We start from the raw sequence: 22,846 nt of genomic DNA on the forward strand, positions 1-22,846 counted from the left end.
TTTTTATAATATTTTTTGGTAAGTCTATTACTTTCATTTTGTTGCTGATTTCTAAGAATTATGAATCTTTTTCACAGGGCGACTTGGATACACCACAAGGCATAGGTGGGGATGTACCTCACACACCTGCCTCAACAAAGGTAAACCTTAATTAGTGTAATTATAAAAATTATATAGAAAAAAATGTCATATTATTATGTTCTTTTCTTTATGGATTTGGAGTTACTGATATTGATGTCACAACTTGATATCTATTGATAGGGAAAAGTGAAAATGATAGCAGATCAAATTCAATCTAAAACTTAGGTGACATTTGTAGATGACATCACGTGTAGTACTAACCCTAGCTTCATGGTGCATAAGCTTATAAATAAATATAGTGATGAAATTAGTAATCTTGTCCTTGACCAAAACATAACCAAGGAGACAGAGGCACTGCAAGAAGAATTGATACTTAGAGTCAATTATTTGAAGGTAAGCGGTGATTAATCTTAAGCAACAATAAAAGTTCAATATATGTTTATCTTTTATAGTATCTTATGGATCATGATCTAAAATATTATGTATTCTTCTTATAGGATTTTGTGACACTTGTAAGACCGCATGGTCAATATGATGAGGGTTGTAGTGCACAACCTTCATGTAAATAATACTTAAACCTTAAACCATTCATTTAACCTTTTAGATGCTTCTAGCGAGTATCCCATTTGATCTTTATCCATTTCAAATGTCTTTGCTAACAATATATTCTTTAAGTCATGATGAAGTACAGATGCCTCTTTCATCACCGCTGATATTTTTGACTGTATTGTCAGAAACAAAGAGCTTGCATACATCTTTGATTATACCGAGTACAACTGGTAAAACCTTATTTTGCTATATTTTGTTGTGTGCTAATCATGCATTATTTTTTTTGTTGGGTTGATTTTATACTCATTGACCTATCTTGTGCACTAATAGATACACCTATAGTTGATAGAACAACATAGACTACTACTAGTAAAGCTGAACTATTTCTTGGAGTAGCCCATGTGACTAGTACTAGTTCATTTGAGGGGACATTGTTGCTAAACAAGAAAAATATGTTTCTATTAAAATTACCAAAGATTATAGGTGCTCTAAAATTGTTATTATTTATAGCGTAATTGTAGTTTACTTATGCATAACCCATTTTGGACTAATAATCCCATGATGTTTTTGTAGGAAATGATGTTTTCTATGATCATCTTTTTGAAATGACATTGAAGCTATTTGGACTCACCATATGTAAAAGGTACATAGTTTCATATCATTGCTATAATATTTTTTTTTTCTTCCATTTATTGTACTACATTAAAGTTATTGATCTAACAATTTTTTTTTAAAGGTGGAATGAACAGGGTCCCGAGTTAAAAAATCATCTCATTACATCTTTTGAGGACCTCTTTGGAAAAAACATTTTTGACAATGTTGTACTTCTCAAAAGAGCATCCAAACATATAAAGACTATGAAGGACCAATATAGAAGGGGTCTAAAGGATAACCCAAAGTACAAGCATCCTCCTATGATTTCACTAATGGAGTGGAATGAAATAATAGAAGATGCAAAAGAGAAAAGGATACATGGTAAAGGAAATAAAACAAAGAAGGGCAAAATAAGGTATGTCATGATAGTATTAAGTAGAATATAATCATGCATTATTTAGTGATCATTGTAAATATATAAACTGACATGTCTCAAAACTTTCATAGACTATAGGACACATCAAAAGCAATAGAAGTGAGACTACAAAAGGTTGGCCAACACAAACTTGGCTCTAGTGGCTATATTTATCTTCACTCTTGACTTTTAAGTAGCAACAATGAAATTTCATATATATATATATATTTATATTTATATAATGTTGCAAAATGTTTTGTATAATCAAATCATACATGGAAAATTGATGATATTAAGGAAAAAGTGTAGGGCACATAATTCAATGTAGAGCCGAAAAATGAATAATTTTTTTTTTCCCTTGAAGCCTAAAGTCATGGCTACACACCTACACCAAGAATCTAAAAGCCATACCCAAGAATTTGGTGTACCAAATGAGACATAGGTAAATTGGTCAAATGAAAGATAAATCAAATTGAATAGTTGAGAAATTTCTTTTTTGATGTTAGTTTCCAACATAAATTGACTGCATAACAATGCACATAACATTTCACTACAGCCTTCAAATCCTATTACAGAACCTACTTGTGATGAAGGCTGTGATGTGCATCATGGTGGTGGAGGTATTAATTTTCTATTAGAAATTAATTATGCAATTATGAATAGAATTTAACATCTTTAATTGCAATTTTACGTATATCCTTTCTTTGAATATTTTAGAGCATGTTCAACATCATGGTGAATGAGTGGAGCATGTTCAAAGTGTTCAGCATGTAGAGGTGGTAGTGGATCAAAATGTTATTGTACATGATTTGGCATTGTTAGGTAATAAAAATGCATGTTATGTTCTATTGGTTAATTAAATACTTGCAACAGTAAAAGAAAGAAAAAGAGTATGCCAACTTAACCCATTTACTTGTTATTGCAACACAACCCCCTTTAGTGCAACATCCTCATGCTCCTAAAAGCAAGAGGAGGCATCATAATTTGACATTACATGTGCCACAAGAGGAGGAGAATAAGGAAGATATTGATGCTCGTATCAACCTTTACCTTAAGAAAGCTAAGAAAAACAAAAAGAAGAAATAATTTCCAAAAATGCTCTTTGATAAATGTTGTTTGATAAACTTTGTTGGATAATGAAAGAACATTGTTTATTATCTATGAATGTTGCATATTAATATTGATTTTTATGTCATGTTAATGAATATTGTTATGTGTTAATGAAGTCTTGATTAGTATTGCATATTAATGAATTTTATATCATATTAATGAATGTTATAGTTCATAAATGGATGAATGAAGTATGTAATTAGTTTTTAATGGGGAATTTAGATTTATGTTGGGGGGGGAGGGGTGAGACCAGATGAGCTTCCACTATCATGTGGTTAACCTTGTTAAGCAGAGAATATCAAAGTATTCTCGAAACCAAGTGAAGATTAAACTAACATACCTTCATTAATTAATCAATTTCATTCATTGTAGGTCTAAAATGATGGGATGATACTCTATGGTATAGGTATGAATTTATAGAGGAAGATTAGGTACTCAACATTCTAGCTTCAACAACTTTACCACTTGCCTCATTTTGGATCTTGCAGCCGGATCTGGATGGGAGCACCACAACCCTATCCCTACCAATTGTTCATTGTTCATTAATCAAATAGTATGAAGTTAAAATGATTGTTTATTATGTTTTTGTAGTATAAAATTTAATCAAGATAGTAAGAGATTCTCTAGAGGATGAATATCTCACACTATTAATTCTTTATATGTACAAGTTATTCATGAAAACAAAAATGGTTCATGACAAGAAAGTTGACTCTACCCCACCTAATATATGTTGGTAGAGAGAAATGCCCCAAGGTCAACCATCATTATAAGACTGGCACCATGAATATCATGGTTAGTAGATTTTTATTTATTTATCTTTCTAGAACTTATTTACAAAGTTTCTGGTATAAATTGTGATTGAAATTTTTTTGAATATTAGTTGGAATTTTAATAGTAATGCCAACTATGAAGAATAACATGAAATATATATTATCGTACTATCAATTATAATAGGGTTTGATGTTATTGAAAATATCACTGTTTCTTAACATGATTTTTATTGATTTGATATGGTGTTGGGTTTTTAGGAAAGAGTCTTAGCATTGATGACATATGCTCCTTTCACACTAAATCTGGATAGTGATATGCATGTCAATGATTGCAGAGATATACAACATGCTATGTGTTTTTTCCTTGAATGTAAATCAAAGAAAGAATGAGCTTTCGTTTAATTCCCTCAAGTGTTCCATGGAAGTCTAAAGGACAATCCCTTTGGAAACTAATTGAAAATACTTGTAGAAGTAAGAAATAATTTACTATCTTTATTGAACTAATTATTCAAGAGCTCTATAACATTTTTGGTGGAGTTATTACATGACTATAGATGTAACAATGGAGATGTTGGGTGTATGTAGACTATTGGGAAGGGATCAAATACCCTCCAAGGTCCTCTTTATGGGGGAACCAAATGCTTTCATAGAAGAAAAGGCTTGTATGGGTTGCCACCTGAGATTGATCAACACTACAAGAAAGGAAGTGAAAGGCAAAGATAAGGTAATAGAAAATCTTTGACATTAAATTGGTTTAGAGATTCAAGTTCAGTATATGTCATGTCGTTTTACCAAATTCAAATATTTCACATGAAATAATAATATATATTAATAAATGTATTTTAATACCTTAATGTTCATAATAGTATCATATATTAATAGTAAATGTTTAATTGTTTTTATATTTAGGTATAATTGTGTTATCTTTGCTAATTTTTTTCTTGTTATTGACTATTTATTGTGTACTGACAACATTGTAAAACTATGGGAGTCCTTTGGAGAACTCCTTAGACCTAACTAAAAAACAATAAATTATAATTTCAATCCTATTTGAAGCAAGCTTTCTAGAAGTTACTTTTATAGTTGTACACCACTTTGTTTTCAAGTGCATGACAAATATAGTGTCTAGTAGATGTTTGAGGCAATTATGATAAGGACTCCTAGTTTGGCTCTTCACAAAATAGTATCCTGGTCTATTTTCATCAGCACTGCAATCATAATTGGGAATTGCATCTCTAATCACCTAGAATACAATTTCATGTTTCCTTCCTTGTAGTTCGCATTACTATTGTCCTTATGAGTCACACACACGAAACCACATTTTGTATCATTTTGCTTTGATTCCCCTGTGATAAATATGTCAAGTTTGTGTAGTGGAATAGTTGCATGCAACTCTGTTACCACATCTTAATTATATTGAAATGGAGTCCACTAAATTTTGTCCATTGAGAAAGGATTCATTTCATCACCTCAGTCTTGCACTTCAAGTTTGACAAGAATGTTCCACTTACAATCTCTCCTCATCGCAGGAGACTTCAATTGCAAAGTGGAAATATAAGATATGGAAAGCCACATAAAAACACACTTAGACATATAGAACTTCACAATTACTACCTTCCTACCAAGATTGGCTACAACCAAGTCTGTTGATGTTTTTTGCAACATTTTTTTTGTTGTTTTCATGGCAACAATCATTTTATAAGCATTGTCCAAAACTCATATGTTAATCTATTATATGCATCTTGTGTCAACCCTCGAAAGGTTTTGTCATTGTAACCATTGCCTTATTCTTTTCTCACATCTCACTATAGCTATAGCAAGAAATCTTCATGAATTGATATACACTATAGTGATGACATCATGGTCATGAGAAAACTTGGGTGTTATATCGCTATGACATGTAGCGATCTCTTCTATCACTATACAGAGAAAGCATAAAATTGACACAATGATAAGCAATAAGGAAGATATATCACTATAACACCTAGCAATTATTGGCAAGTAGAAATGAAATATATTCATCTTGGTGATGACCGATAAAGATATTATATCACTATATGTCTCAGCAATAAGTGTTTTTAGTGATAAAAAAGGGGAGGATTGTGTTGTGGCAATCAACAATAGAAAATACATGATTGCATGTTGTGTTTAGAGTAAACATGACATAGTGATAACCAATGAAGACATGGGTATCACTATGTGTTATGAAGAAAAAGAAGGATAGGTTGCTATATTATAGTGATAGGTCAAAAGGATCATATGTCGCATTTGGTGTAAACAAGACATAGTGATAAGCGATGAAGAGACTATATCGCTATGTGTTATGATGAAAAAGAAGTATGGCTATAAGAAGGATCGCTATAAATTATAGTGATAAGAAGATTTTATCAATGAAGAAAGTATATCGCTATGACATATAGTGATCCCTTTTATCACTATACGAAGAAAATGAAAAAATAATATAGTGATGAGTGATAAAGTAGGCTTATTGCTATAACATATAGGATCATCAAAAAATGTAAAAAAAACACAATCATTACAACTATGAGTGATAGAGATGTTGTATCACTATAAGTCATGGCAATGAGTGTTTTCGATGATAAAAAAGGAGGAGATATCACTATAGAATATAGAGAACTCTTCTATCACTATATAGAGAAGGCCTAATCTTGAAATAGTGATGAGCGATGAGGAAAGTATATCACTATGACATATAGTGATCCCTTTTATTGCTATGCAAAGAAAATGAAAAAACAATATAGTGATGAGCAATAAAGGAGGCTTATCACTATAACATATAGTGATAATCGACAAACAAAAAACAAATATAATCATTACAAAGATGAGCGATCAAGATGTTGTATCTCTATAAGTCATGGCGATGAGTGTTTTTGGTGATTGGAAAGGAGGAGATATTGCTATAGAATTTAGCGAACTCTTCTATTGCTATACTAAGAAGTCCTAATCTTGACATAGTGATGAGTGATGAGGAAAGAATATCGCTATGACATATAGTGATCCCTTTTATCTCTATGCAAAAAAAACTACAAAAACAATATAGCTTTGAGCGATAAAGGAGGCTTATTACTATAACATATAGTGATCATCGAAAAGCAATGAGTGATAAAGGAGGATTATCACTATAACATATAGCGATCATCAAAAAGAAATGAGTGATAAGGGGGGCTTATCACTATAACATATAGCGATCATCAGAAAATGGAAAATAAATATAATCATTACAACGATGAGTGATAGAGGTGTTATATCACTATAAGTCATGACGATGATTATTTTTGGTGATCAAAAAGGAGGAAATATCACTATAGAAGATAGTGAACTCTTCTATAAAAAAGGAGGAGATATCACTATAAGTCATGGCAATGAGTGTTTTCAATGATGAAAAAGGAGGAGATGTCACTATAGAATATAGCAAACTCTTCTATCAAAAAGGAGGAGATATCGCTATAAGTCATGGAGATGAGTGTTTTTGGTGATTGAAAAGGAGGAGATATTGCTATAGAATATAGCAAACTCTTCTATCAAAAAGGAGGAAATATCACTATAAGTTATGGCGATGAGTATTTTTGGTGAGCGATAAAGGAGGCTTATCACTATAACCTATAGCGATCATGGGCAATTTGGTCAAAATTTTGACCAAAGAAAAAATTAGTCAAAGTTTCGATGAAAAAAAATAGCAACAAAATAGTTTGTCAAAAATTTGACCAACATGAGTCAAAAATTTGACCAATTTTCATCGAAAAATGAGTGAAAATATACTAGTGTCATGTCATGATCTAATTATTAAGTAGCTCGGTCTCTATAGAAAATAATAAATAATATAAACTTTTAGTTCACTATCCCAATAATAGAAAACTTGTAGAATGTAAAATATTAAAATTAAGACATCTCAAATAACATCCACACAAGTATGACACCAAGATTTAATGTGGTAACCCAATTTGGGAAAAACCACTAGCAACATGTCACCATTTTTTTACTCTTATGAAATGAGCTATGTTAGGATCCAATCCCATTAAAGGTTACAATACACACTATTAGGTGTGACCCTGTTAAAGGATTTAATCACCCTATTAGGAGTGGACTTGGCAGAGGAGTTAAGAACATTCCATTAGAATGTCACCTTGATTAAAGGATTTACAAATGACTATTAGGTCAACCTTGATTAAAGGATTTCAAATTGATACAATGGATAGAAAGTAATAACATGTTGATCTGATAAATACAACTCACTTAAAAAATATAAATCACAATGTAGCTCATATGCTAATCCACTAACTGGACTCCATTATCATCTCTACATCTTATCTTCTTGGCAATCCTTCGAGTGATCACACTTCACCTCTTCACAACATTGCTCAATATACTACTTAAGTTTTCCAGTCAACAGCATCAACAAACAACTGAAAACTATTTTAGGTTTCCCTAATGCCTCCTTAAATAGGTAGCTTGATCTTCCACTTAAACACTACTGTGGATCTTAGGGCTAGGTCAAATTCATCGAATCCTTCCATATTTTTCATTTCCTCCTTCCTCTTCTAGAAACTTCTCCAAAATAATTTTTAAATCCATGCATAGAAACACTCAAACATAATTTCTCTTGCATTAAATGCTCCAAGTCATCCATACTTATCTTTAACACACTTTCCATATTCCAAGAGTTCAACTTTTTCAGCTAGAAATTGAGGTTCCTTCACAAACTAAAAAATACTATCACTTAGCCAACACTATCTTCTAATGCTTAGTCATTAATGAATTACTCCATCAATACTAACTATTCTATTTGCCACACTTTCTAATACTCGATCGATACTAATGCTCATTTAACACTAATTTACACTTTCTACAAATGATTTACACAATGCATCTTTTCCTCAAAATATGATATCATCCACAAATATCTCAGCTAATAGTATCCCTTTTTTAGATTTAGTCTTCAAATATAGATTACCATTGTCATTTGTCCTTGCAAAACTAATCTTTACCAAATAAATGTGCAACCTTCATACCACACTCTAGGGGATTGTTTCAATCCATATAGAGCTTTGTGAAAATTAAATACCATACCACTTTTGTTTGGGTCAACAAATCCTTCAAGTTGTTCAATGTAGACTTCTTCTTCTAGAATTCCATTCAAAAATGTAGATTTGACATCCACTAGTAAACTTTTGTAAGCAAAATTTTCAAGAAGAGTTCTTACTCCTTCCAATCTTGCAAGAGGGGAAAATGTCTCCCCATAGTCAATACCTTCTTGTGAATATCCCTTACAAACTAGCTTTGCTTTATTTCTTGTGACTTCACCTTTTTCATTCAACTTTTTTCTGAATACCCACTTTGTTCCAATTGCATTCTTATCTTTTTGTCTAGGTACCAATGACCAAGTTTTTTCTTCTTCTATATCTTCTCAATCTCTTCAATCATTGATTGGATTTAGTGTTCATTATTCAAGGCATCTTTCAATGATTTAGGTTCATATTCACATAGTAAAAATGCATCACTTCTTAGTATTTTCCTTGTCATAACTCTTGAGTTTTTATCTCCAATGATTTGATCAAGTGCATGGTGTCTCCTTACATGCTTTGCTAAAGTAGGCTCTTTTCATATTTTTCCTACTTCAAGTTCACCTTATAGATTTGGTTTAGGTAGCCCTTCATGTATTTCTACTTGTTCTTCTAGTTGTTTGAAAACCACTTATTATTGCTCGAGAGGTTCTACCTAATGCTTGAGATGCTCTTCTTGATGCTTGACACCAACTGCTTGATGCTCAATATGATGTTGTTGGAACTCAACATGCATTGGCTACTACTGCTTCTTGATAACTTTCTTCTTAGGTTAAGGTAAAGTGTTGGGCTCACCTTCATCAATGTATATAAAGCTTTTGTAATCTTTAGGTTCCTTTTTACATTCAACTTCATTCTTTTCTACATATTCATGAACTTTGACATTTGAAATTTCCACAACTATGTTATTGTTAGAGTTCAAAAACTTGTATGCTTTTCTCTTAATAGAATAACCTAAGAACATTCCTTCATCACTTTTAGCATCAAGTTCTCCATTCCTATTGTCTTTCAATATGTAACATTTTCTCCCATAAACTTTGAAATGCTTGACATTAGGTGTATGTCCATACCATAACTCAAAAGGTGTAAGGTTTTTACCTTTCTTGACTTGTACTATGTTCAAGGTATAAAAAAATCTACTTATAGCTTCTCTCTTGTAGTTAGGTGGAACAATTTTCTCCATCATCAATGTCCTAGCACAATCAATTATTGATCTATTCCTTCTTTTAGCTATACCATTTTATGGAGTGATCCTAGGTGCTAACATGTATCTCTTGATTCCTATATCATTGTAGAATTTTTTGAATTCATCAGATATGAATTCACCTCCTCTATTAGATGTTAGACACCTCAAGCTTTTACCCATCTCTTTTTCAACTCTATCCAAATACTACTTGAAAATTTGGAATGCATCATATTTTTCTTTAAGAAGCATCACAATCATCATTCTAGAGTAGTCATCAACAAATAAAATAAAGTATTTTTCACAATAGTATCTTTGTGCACCAATAGGTTCACAAAGCGTTGACATTCCAGTCATGTTTTTAATTAGTGACATACACTTATTCAGATTGTAAGTATCTACCAGGCTTATTATATAGTTAATAGTGTTAACCAAGCATTCCAGTTGCTACTGAGTTCTATAGTTACTATTGAGTCATTTGGACATATTTTAGTTTGCATCAAGCAATTACTACTATGGTGATGATCAGCAGTGTAAACTGAGCATCTAAGTGTATGCCAAGTTTACCAGTGTAAACCAAGTTGTGTAGTGCTTACCGAGTTCATAGTTAATGTGACATGAGTCTAGTGTTAACCAAGCTACCCATTGTTAACCAAGTGACTTAGTTTATATCGAGCTCATAGTTATAGCAGTGACTGAGCTATGCAGTGTGAATCAATTGATTCAGTTCATATGTTGAGTTTCACAGTATTCACTGCGTCACCAATGCAGACTGAGTTAAAGACTACTTGGAAGTGATCAATATGGATCAATCTTCTACATCTACCAAGTGCACGATGATGCCGAGCATTGATAGTGGAAGTCAAGTGTCAAACTTCATCAAGTTAGTCTTCTGAACCCAAGTTTCTACACTTTCACCAACTTGTACTATTTGTGTAAACTTGTATTGTGGCCAAATTTGTAATTTTATAATTGGATTGGTATTTATGTAATGTATTGTATCACATCAAAAGTAATGTGATCATCAGAGAAGAGCAGAAGAGAAAATTACAAAGACTACAACAATACAAGGAGCAACAAAGATTTATCTATCACATCAAGGTGATTTGTACACTGAGAGGAATCTCATTCAGCAAGCCAAGTTGTAGATCATAGATTAGCTATTGCTTCATCTTAATAGGTGGATTAGTCAAATATTTTAACAAGGTAGACCTAATAGTCTTATGTAAATCTCTTTGCCTAGTGTAGACTTCATTGTATGTTTGTAAATCCTTTTGCAGGTAGACCTAGCAATCCTTATTACTCCTAACAGGGTAGATCATCATAAGTGATCATTGTAAGCCTTAACAAGCCAACTTTATATTGCAGTACTACAGCTTGTGGGTATCATCCCCACCCTAGCTTTACTTTCTACTTGGAAGGTTTCTGGGTCACCAAAATTGTTTGTCAAAAGTGTTATGTATGCTTCAATGTTTTTCGTTTTTCATGTATGCAATTAGATCAAAATTCACATAAAGGATTAATTGCTAATTAAGGATTAAGTATTATAAGTTATTGATTCACCCCTCCCCTCTCAATAACTTAACTTGTCATAATATTTTCAATAATTGATATCAGAGCTTTGTGGTTCTCAAAGAGAGGTTTAACAACTTGAGCAAAGATCAAAGGCAATTGAGGTATTCAGACTTGACAAGGCTATTGACAATGATAAGCTAGATTTGGAATTGGCTATTGGACAAATTAAGAAAGAAAAAGAGAAAAACTCTCTATCCCTAAAAAGAAGAAAAGATCTTGCTATCCAGATGAATGATCCACTATACATTAAAGAAATAATTGAAGACATCTGTTCAAGCAATTCAGATGAAGCTAATGAAGCAATCAAAGAACTATTGGAATAAAATAGTACTCTTCAAGAAGAAGTAAGAAAACTAAGAAGAGAAAAAGAAATTCTTTCACTAAGATCGTGTGAAGTCATGGAAGAGAAAAACAAGATAAGAGAAGAGATAAAAGGAAAGAACAATGAAATTTAGCACCTGTCCCTTTAGCAAGCAAACTTCATTGATCTGCTCACCAATGCAAATGAAGAAATCATGAATCTAAGATTAGAGAATGAAATATTTGTAGAATGATCTAAACATTGAAAGGAAAACCAATGAAAGAATGATGAAATCTCAAGCAAACATGAATCAGTTGAATGAGCAAAGTCATTATAGACAAAAAGGAAAAGTAGGAATTGGATATACAAAAGAAGATGAATCATCCAAGCAAGGATATCAAAAGAATAAAAAACAAACTTGCAGTCACTATGGTTAGATAGGTCATACATCAAACAAATGTTGGAGCAATGGGAAAGAAAAATTCAATGGAAAATGCTACAATTGTAATCAGCATGGTCAAAGAGCTAATGAATGCAAAGAAAAACCAAGATTTGAAGTTAAATGTCATAAATGTAAGAAGCATGGGCACAAGTCATCAGAATTAAAATCTAAGATACTGAATCTAGTAGAATAGATTGTAAAAGCTATATTTGGTTGGGACTACAACACTTGGTATAGATGTCATTACTATGGAGAATTTGGACACATTGGAATTAATTTTGAAAAACATCACATAAGAAAAAGAGATACTACCAAAAGATGTTTCATTTGTATAGAAATTGGTCATCTTGCCAAGAAATATATGAATACTGGAAGAATTGAAGATGAAAAGAAGGTAAAATCTAATAAAATTAGAAATAAAATAAGACAAAAATGGGTTCCAAAATCTTTTACAAATGAAATTCCAAGTAATGATGATCAAGTCACTCAAGAATTGGTTGACTCCACCATTTCCACTTGATTTCTTAAAGGAGAATTGGAACTAGGTTATTGAAGAAGACATCTAATATCAGTTCTAGTTGACAGATCAAAAGATCCATATCAACATTCAAGATTTAGAGGGATCACCTAGTAAGAGATGGTAGTCATTATCTAGTTACTATTCTTACCGAGCAAGGTTGGGTTATAAACTCTACCAAGCAAGGTCAGAAGTAACTAAACTTTGTATGGTTAACAAGCTATGGAAGACTCTATTGAGTATTCAATACAAGTGAAGTGGGTGAAATTTTTTCATTTGAGAAAATAATTGTACCAGGCATTTATGGAAAACAAAAGGAGAAATTTGATAAAAGGGTGAAATTGAAGTCATTTCTCACCGCAAATTTTCAAGAGCTATTTGTGCAGAGTGATCTTCTGAGCAATCAAGTGATTTAAGAAATTTGTTACTAAGTTTTTGTAGTCTCTCAAACCCTACCAAGAAAAGATGGTTTCTAGTAGTAGTAAAGCAAAAAGAGGTTCAAACATGCTAGTTCAAGGTGTGGAATGAAAAGCATCGAATTTCAAGTTGACTCCTATAGTTGCGAAAACCCTAGATTTGAGTGGAGTGCAGTTGCAAATCCTTCCTAAGGCACTGTTAGTTAATGATATCCATTCAAATTTCAAATGTGCTATTCAAGACATAGGAACACTAGAGATGGATGAATGTTTGAAAGAGTTATGGTGTTAATGGTGCGTTGAAACTTGAGCATCAACATCTTGAGGCAAAATGTTTAACTCACATTCCTCTCATACCACATGATTTCCAAGTGAAATGGATAAGATTTATCCTTAGTCATGTGCACAATGGTTAGTTATGGTTGGAGCAACCAATTTTAATAACCAAGAATATGATCCATTGGGTCACTAGTCTCCTAATGTTGGCAAAAGCTAAAATGACTAAAACCCTAGGTTGGGTTGAACTGGAGAAGAAAAACCTAGCCGAGTGGGATGGAAGGGGAATAAAGATAAGCAGTGTCACTGACATGGAATTGAAGTTTGATATTCATGTGATTACCCACAAAATCTATAGTTTGAGCATATTCAATAGTGTATCTTGCAAAGTAATTAATTTAGCGTACAAGGTGGTCAAATATAACCTTTCTCTTAACCTTGCCAAGTTACTATTGAACCAGTTTACTAAATCATGGAGAGCATTAGGAATTCTAAAAATAATCCATGTAAGTTTAGTTCACTCTTGACATGTTTATTTTTCTATGTTCATAAATTCTTCCCATCAAAAGGTATCGCTATTTGGAGAAAAGATGTACTAGTTCTATATCAGATTAATGAGTATATTGCTGAAATGGGAGAGAATTATACAAGTATTATGGACAACTACTTTGATGCATTTAAGGAGAAAATGAATATTAGATTTTGGATTTCAAGTATTTAGTTAAAGATTACAAAGATGATATTTGTTTCATGGTAGATAGTGATAAAATGTACATTCAGGCAGATAGGCAAAAAATTTCATGGGTAAAACTTCTAGGGTATAAGGTAAACATTGATGAAACTAAAGACATAATTGAGGCATTAATAAATGAGCCACTTGATACCAAGGCTACTTAATTTGGCACTTGTAATGAGGCAAAGACCATAATTGAACTAGAAATTAAACTTCCTCAGGTAGTAAACAAGGGCAAGACGAGGATTATCAAACTAAAAACTAGTTCTACTCTTCTATTAATTGAAGGAAAAGGAAAAGATGAAGAAGTAGAAGATGAAGAAAAATAAAAGGAAGAAGAGCTACTAAAGAAGAAAGGCAAGGTAATTATTACCAAGCCTACCAAAACATACACTGTTGTGTTCAGAAGGAGATCCTCTAGGAAGAAAACATACAAACAAGGAGGAGACATAATCTTCAAGAGGTCTCCACCCACCTTTGAGGAAAGAATAAAAGAATTAGAATCAGGTTCTGGCATTACAAACTTCAAGGCACTAAAATATGAGATTAGGACAAGAAGAAGCAAATAGAAGATATATTGATATCCAAGATGGGTAAGTAGAAGTACTCACCTAAATAGCTTACTCAGCAGATTCCTAATGCTTTGATGGACAAGATTAAGCCAAGATGGGAGCATGCCATGCAAACTAAAAAAGATATATATGAGTAGACCCTAAGACAACTGATGCCAAGTTTAGATGACATGGAGGTGAAAGAATCTATGAAGAAAAATGAAGAAAAGTTAACTTTAAGATTCAATACTTGTCTTATACTATTGAAAGAAATTGAGCATGTTGTGAAGAACACTACAAACACATGGAAGAATGTATATCTTCTTCACAAACTACGTGATTTTGCATAATTGTGAGTGATAAGGATGATGATGATGATGATGATCAAGAGGAGAAAGATGAAGAGAAAGACGATGAAGTGGTGACTTATTTTGATAATGTAGATGATAAAGAGGAATAGAGGCATGAAGCTACTAAGGAAGATGCACAAGATACTGAGGAGACTGACCCAGTTAAGAATGATACAATGTTCATAGCCTCACTTCCTCATTCTCCCAGCAAAACATTGATAACACCAAGCCCAGAGAAAGCTTCAACATGATTGATTGTGACTAGCACTGAAAACACAAGCACTCAACCAATCTTTGCACCTCTCTAGCTTAGTACCTCATTGATAGTAGTGCCAAGCACTTCATCTACCAAGCTGCAAGCTCTTCCCTCTACATCAATTTTGGCTACATTAGGTATTTCTACTAGTATTTCAATGAGTGCAGTATCCATTTTTGCAGTGAGTCCTACCATTTAAACAATTATTTCCATTCCCAGTATGCAAGTAATAAGTGCAAGGATAGTTGAGACGAAGCCTCAACCGAGCATAAATTTTTTGGAAAAAGAAAAAAGAGAAGGAAGAGGATATATATCTTGATGAGGAGATTGTCATTCCAAAATGAGACATCTCAAATCTAAATCCAAATTAGATGCAAATTTTTGGTGAACTACTTCAAAAGAATGCCAAGCAGTAAAGGCTTAGAGAGGAAAGACATAAAGTATTTAAAATAATTGAAGATGATAAGAGCATTCTAGAAGAGGCTCTAGGCATAGAGGTTGATACTTCTCAACCAATTTTGTATCAGTAGGTAGAGGCAGTCCATAAATATAATGAAGATTTGGATGGATAGGATAAATTATTACATAAAGCTGAGAAAAAGTTTGATAATAAAGTTTTAGAAGTTATTGCTCAAAAAATTGCCATTCATCAAGTAGAACTATCTACTATTTTAGACTCTCTGGAGACCTCTTACATTGATGTATCTTTAATTTTTGGTAAACTATGTGATACATCAATTTTCACAATAGAAATAAGACATAAATTATCAAAAATTGATGAGGATCTGAAGGCAAGTGCACAACAATTGCAACTTGACCTGAGTTCTAGCTCTACTCACTTTAATAAGATTTTTTGACAGACATATAGGCAAAATTACTATAAGAAGAGGCAAGAATCAGATCTACATTGATTGATATTCAGAACATGATTCTCCTAAACATGGATGCATTGCAGAAGCACATTTTACATAAAAAATTAATCATCCATGATAACAATTTCTCCATTGTAAACCACATGATATAATTGTCAGTAGAAGTGTAGATTGTATTACACACATGTAAGGTCTTGCAAGAGAATTGGGACAAAAATTTGGCACTTATCTTGAAGGTACACTTAGACTTCTTGTCACATTTTGGCATTACTATGTAAATACATATTGCATAAATCTCTAGCATTAATATCAAAAAGGGGGAGAAGATGTAAGGAGAAAAGTGGAGAAGATGTGAGGAGAAAAGGGGAGAAAATTGAAAGAAGATTGTAAAGGGGAGAGGATTACATATCAGTGTTATAGTGTATGGGAGAGCATAACCACATACATAAATATATCTCTTACAAAACCAATTTTGAAAAATCTCAAAAATAGTATATAAGGTGATTTATAAAGATATTTTTGAATATTTTTGAATTTAGTTTTGATTGATAAGTATTTTTCTCACTAATGCCAAAGGGGAGATTTTTGAGATTCCAATCATGTTTGTTATTAGTGACATAAACTTATTCAAATTGTAAGCATCTATCGAGCTTATTGTACAGTTAACAGTGTTAACTAAGCATTTTAGTTGCTACCAAGTTCTACAGTTGCTACCAAGTCCTTTGGATAGATTTTAGTTTGTGCTGAGCAGTTACTACTATGGTGATGATCAGTAGTGTAAATTGAGCATCTCAGTGTATGCTGAGTTTGCTAGTGCAAATTGAGTTGTGTAGTGCTTATCAAGTTTGTAGCTGATGTGATGCAAGTCTAGTGTTGACTAAGATACTCATTGTTAACTAAGTGACTCAGTTTATATCAAGCTCATAGTGATTGCATTGACCAAGCTATGTAGTGTGAATCAAGTGATTCAATTCATATGCCTAGTTTCATAGTATTCACCGAGTCACCAGTGTAGACCAAGTTGAAGACTACTTGGAAGTGATCAGTATGGAATGAGATTCTATGTCTACTAAGTGCATGACAATGTCAGATATTGACAGTGGATGTCAAGTATCAAAACTTCACCGAGTCAGTCTTCTAAACTCAAGTTTCTATACTTTGGCCAACTTTGTAATATTTGTGTAAACTTGTATTGTGGCTAACTTTGTAATTTTGTAATTGGATTGGTATATATGTAATGTATTATATCATATCAAAAGTAATGTATTGAAATAATGTAATCATTAGAGAAGAGTAGAAGAGAAAATTACAAAGGTTATAGTAGTATAAGGAGCAACAAAGATTTATCTATCACAACAAGGTGATTTGTACACTCAGAGGAATCTCATTCAACAAGCCAAGTTGTAGATTAGAGATTAGCTACTGCTTCATCCTAATAGGTGGATCAGTCAAATTCTTTAACAAGGTAGACCTAATAGTCTTGTGTAAATCTCTTTATTGAGTGCACACTTCATTGTATGTTTGTAAATCCTTTTGCAAGGTGGACCTAGCAGTCCTTATTGCTCCTAGTAGGGTAGATCATTAGAAGTGATCATTGTAAGCCATAACAGGTCAATTTTATACTGTAGTACTAAAGCTTATGGGTATCATCCCCACCCCAATTTTACTTTCTATTTGGAAGGTTTCTAGGTCACCAAAATTGTGTGACAAAAGTGTTATGTATGCTTTAATTTTTTCAGTTTCTCATGCATACAGTTAGATCAGAATTCACATGAAGGATTAACTACTAATTAAGGATTATGTTTTATAAGTTACTGATTCACCCCTCCCCTCTCAGTAACTTAGCTTTTCATAATATTTCTAAAACATAGGTTAGTATGAAGCAATTCTAAAATAACATTAGAAGTATAGGATTTGTTCTTGAAACTAGAATTTTCCATTTTTCTCAACTGATATTGTTTACACATCACATTATTAAGTTCCTTCAATTTTGGTAACCATCTTACTATCTTCATCTTACTAATGCCTACCAAATTGTAAAAGTTCACATGACATAAGCTCTTATGCCATAATCATATATATTCACATTATGCAAACAAACACATATCATTAGATAGGTCTAGATAAAAAAATACTCTAGTTTGGTCTCCACTTCCATTCAATTCTCCTGAACCATTGTAGATCTTGGCCTTCTTGTTGTTGAATTCAAATTTGTAGCTTGAACTATTCAACTATGCTACACTCAAAAAATTGTAGTTAAGTCCTTAAACCCAATAAGCATGATCACATATGATCTTATCAATCAATTTTATTGATCCTCTACCTTTCACAAGACATGGTGCATCTTTACCAAACTTAACACTACCACCTTTATAATATTTTATGTTTTCAAACTTACTCTTATCACCATTCACGTGATGTGAGAAACCACTATCAATTATCCATCTATCACCTTTAGTCACATATGAAACAAGTGAAATTTTCTCTTCTTCATCAAAATCTTCTTTCATTGCAACATAAACAACTTATTCATCATTACTATCAAAATCACTATCACTCTCTTCTTCAACAATGTAACAAGAATTCTTACCTTTTCCTTTATAGTCCTTGCATCTCTTGTCTTTTCCACCTCTTCTTCATTTGAACTTGTTATCTTTCCTTTAATCCTTCTCATCCCTTTTAGCACATCTTGTAGCAATATGACCAAATTTATTGCATGAAAAATAAATTTCAGGAAGTTCACCTTTGTATTTTCCTTTCCCTCTAGGAATTCTCCTAGCCCTTAATGCTTCAAGATCCTCAAGATCATCATTAGAAGAATCAATTTCACTAAGTTCACACTTTAAATTATTTTTTTTATGTAAAACCAATTGTGACTTGAAAGGAGATTCAATAGAAAGGGCATTATAATTACCAAAATTTGACAATTCAAAATTAGTGAGTTTACCAACTGGACTATCCAAAGCTAGGTTATTACCAAGTGTATATCTAGTTCTTGTATTGTAGAAACTCTAATAGTATAAATAGGAAGTAAGGTTCTTAGTTGTAACACCCCACCATGTGACCCAAAAGAAGTTAACCTAAAGTTTTATTAAGTTTGTCAAATATTTTTTTTAAAAGATAAAGATACAACAACAATAATAGAATAGCAGAGGCAATTAACATACACTCATGCATCAACAATACATAAATAGGTTACGACTCTTAAGGGTCCCATGACATTGAGTCACATTTAAATCTAATTAATACTAAGTCAAATTAATAACACATCCATATGAAAGAATAATTATAAGTCCAAGTCCATTTAAATAATATACATTTGTTTCGAATGCCACTTGGAAATAAATTTGGAATACACAATCATCCACTATACATGTCACAAGGTATGAACGGCTAAAATAATATACATTTATAAAATATATTACATCATCTTGTACGATTTATAAATGTATATTCTTTTAGCCTTTCATACCCTATGACATGTATAGTTGATGATTGTGTATTCCAAATTTATTTCCAAGTGGCATTCGAAACAAATGTATATTATTTAAATGGACTTGGACTTATAATTATTCTTTCATATGGATGTGTTATTAATTTGACTTAGTATTAATTAGATTTAAATATGACTCAATGTCATGGGACCCTTAAGAGTCGTAACCTATTTATGTATTGTTGATGTATGAGTGTAAATTGCTTTCCCTATTCTATTACTATTGTTGTATCTTTATCTTTAAAAAAAATGTTTGACAAATCGAGTAAAATACAATAGTACAACCATCCATCATAGAAATACAAGATTAGATAGAAAAGAACATCTGCACAAACACATCCAACAATGACATCTGATGGTCGGATCTCAATGATATAAGAAAAAGCACTACCACCCAACTTCATGGAACCCAAAAAGGCCCACTCCAACTACACTAAGGAGATAGTCTCAAGTCCCAAACATAATATCAATCCCAATATCAAAAGTAATATCTAAGTCAAGGAAACCCTAAAAGAAATCTAAGTCAAAGGTTCCAAGATAAATTGATATCTAGACTCACAGGCAAACACATACACATAGGGAATCTACTATGCAAGTGGACAAGTATCATCACAAAAATCAATGTTAGAGTTACCCTGGTAGTCTAACTTGACCCTGGCCACATTGACTCTATGCAACACTAGTATCCTTTCATACTGACAAGGCATACTAATGATGCATGGTCGCAACCAAGCGTTCTCTCTACTCCCATCCTAGTCTATACTAGAACACAAGGCATAGGTGAGAACACACAAAGAGTCTTATTAGGTTCATTTTATTCTCATTTAGTGTAGTGTTTTCACCTATTAAACAACTTACAATGTGTTACTTTGGTAGCTGCTTTGGGCCCCGACCTCCATTACAAGCCACTTCCAACTTAACATATAAATAACCTACCCTAAGCTTAGTAAAATCAAAAGATCACAAAAGAACACATACCATACATCAGTTCTTAAGAAAGCAACTAACAAGTATTGAAAAACACTTATCATAATCATAGATTCCACCAATATGATAATCCTAATAGGACCAATCCAAAAATCAAGTACACATAAACCAATTCCATATCACAACATGAAACCACAAAAAAAAAATCATACAAACACCTTAGTCCTATACAAGTGACTAAAAATCAATCCAAATACAACTAATCGAAGAATCAAAGGTTATATTAGATAGGTCACACTATTCACCTTAGTTTTACACAAGAACACTGGAAAGCAATAACAATCAATGCATCAAAACATCTCAGAGTATACCAGACACATTATTGTGGTTGAGTATAAAAGATTGCATACAAACATCATCATGACATCATAGAACAAACCCCCAAGCCTTTGGTAAACATCCTGATTGGCCTGAGCTAAGACAAACCCAAAAACACCAACACCAATAAATCACACATCACATAAACCACATACAAAAGTGAATTTCATAATTCATTAGGTTTTGAAAATCCTAAAGTTCAATATTTACTAAAAGTTTTCAAATTAAATCACAAACAATTCTATAATGGAAATCAATTTTCTAAACAAGAGTTTCAACCCAGAGAACTTCTGAAAATAGAAACACAACAGACATGAAGAAGATATGAATTCAAGAACAACCAACTACTGCACAAACCCACAATATCCTACCTGGATCTAATGCTAAAACAATGAATGCATAAACACGCAAGAATCTTCCTTTTCTTTCGAAAACCCTATTTTCAAAAATTGGCTCCTTCAAACCTGTGTATGTAGAAATGAGCTCTAATTTCCTTAATAAAGATTTTTTCTCCCAAATAAAGGCTTTGATCATGCAATCATGCAAAAACCCTTTGTCTTTAATTACCATATTTTAATTTTCATGCACACACTTTATGCAATCTAATTAAAATAATCTGTATTAAATTAATGCTTTCTGTCCCTTATTAAATTATGCAACATTTTTTATATAATATTTATTTATTTAACTAATAATATTTTTTAGAGTTTATTAAAAATAAAACTCCTAAATAAATTATTATTAAATTAAATAAATATAAATATTCCTAAATTAGAACTATAACTTTATCTTTAAATTTTATTCTTTTATTTAATTAATTCACAAGACATTTTTATAATATATTTATGAACTTAATCAATAACATTATTTAGAGTTTATTATTAAAATAAAATTCCTAAATAATTATCATTAAATTAAATAAATATAAATATGTCAAAAATAGAATTTTAATCAAATCTTTTAAATTTAATTCTTTTATTTAATTAATTTTTCAATTAATTAAATATAATTATATATTGAATTTCTTTATTAAATTTCTATTAAATTAAATCATTAAATTATCTTTTAATTTGATTTAATTATTATGAAATATCACAATAGACCCACAAAACCAAATACGACAACCCAACTAAAAGTCAAAGAACAAAGTCAAACTCCAAGGTCAAAGTCACAAATTCATGTCATTTGACAAATTCAGAAAGGTGAAACTAACTCAGATACTTGTCCTATTTTCTATGACAATTATCTTAGGTTAGGATTTGGACTCAAGAGTTATCTCTCCACTTATACCATTGAAATACTGTGATAGGGTACGCTCATCCTGGCAATTCAAGGAAGTCGATACTCGGTACTTGCAATCTACATAAAATCTATGTATGTACAAACATAATATTCTAAACTAAACAGGCAATGACAAAAGTGGTTCATCATGTAGATCCCGACTAGCAAGTGAGCATGACTCCCTTCCTCGACCACATCAGAAATGTCAAACATAAATAAAATATACATGCACACCATATAGATGCAAGTATGGGGAAGTATCCATAGAATCTAAATAAAAATCATTCATGTAACTATCATCATTATATAACTAAAAATCACTAAATGAAAATATATATCATCATCGAATAATCATGCATACATGAAATAACTAGTTAACTTAATATATAATCAAGTAAATATGAAATAACATATAATCAAATATGGTGACTAAGTACTAAAAATCATAAAATACAATCAGAAAACTAGCCTAAAAGAATCTGACAATACAATTAGAAAAGTTAAGTAGGGGCAGACATTACATTAGTAACTTGCTGATCTTAGTCTCATCACTGATATCTCCTTCACCTCCTCTAATAGCATTGAAAACTTCTTTGATTCTCCCAACATATTGAGCAATGTTCTCACCTTCTATCATCTTCATATCATCAAAATCTCCTCTCAATATTTTTGATTTGGCTCTTAGTACATTCTTA

This window comes from Cupressus sempervirens, chromosome 1, assembly GCF_028749045.1.
Source record: "Cupressus sempervirens isolate cs-2001-9-10 chromosome 1, ASM2874904v1, whole genome shotgun sequence".
NCBI classification, from domain to species: domain Eukaryota; kingdom Viridiplantae; phylum Streptophyta; class Pinopsida; order Cupressales; family Cupressaceae; genus Cupressus; species Cupressus sempervirens.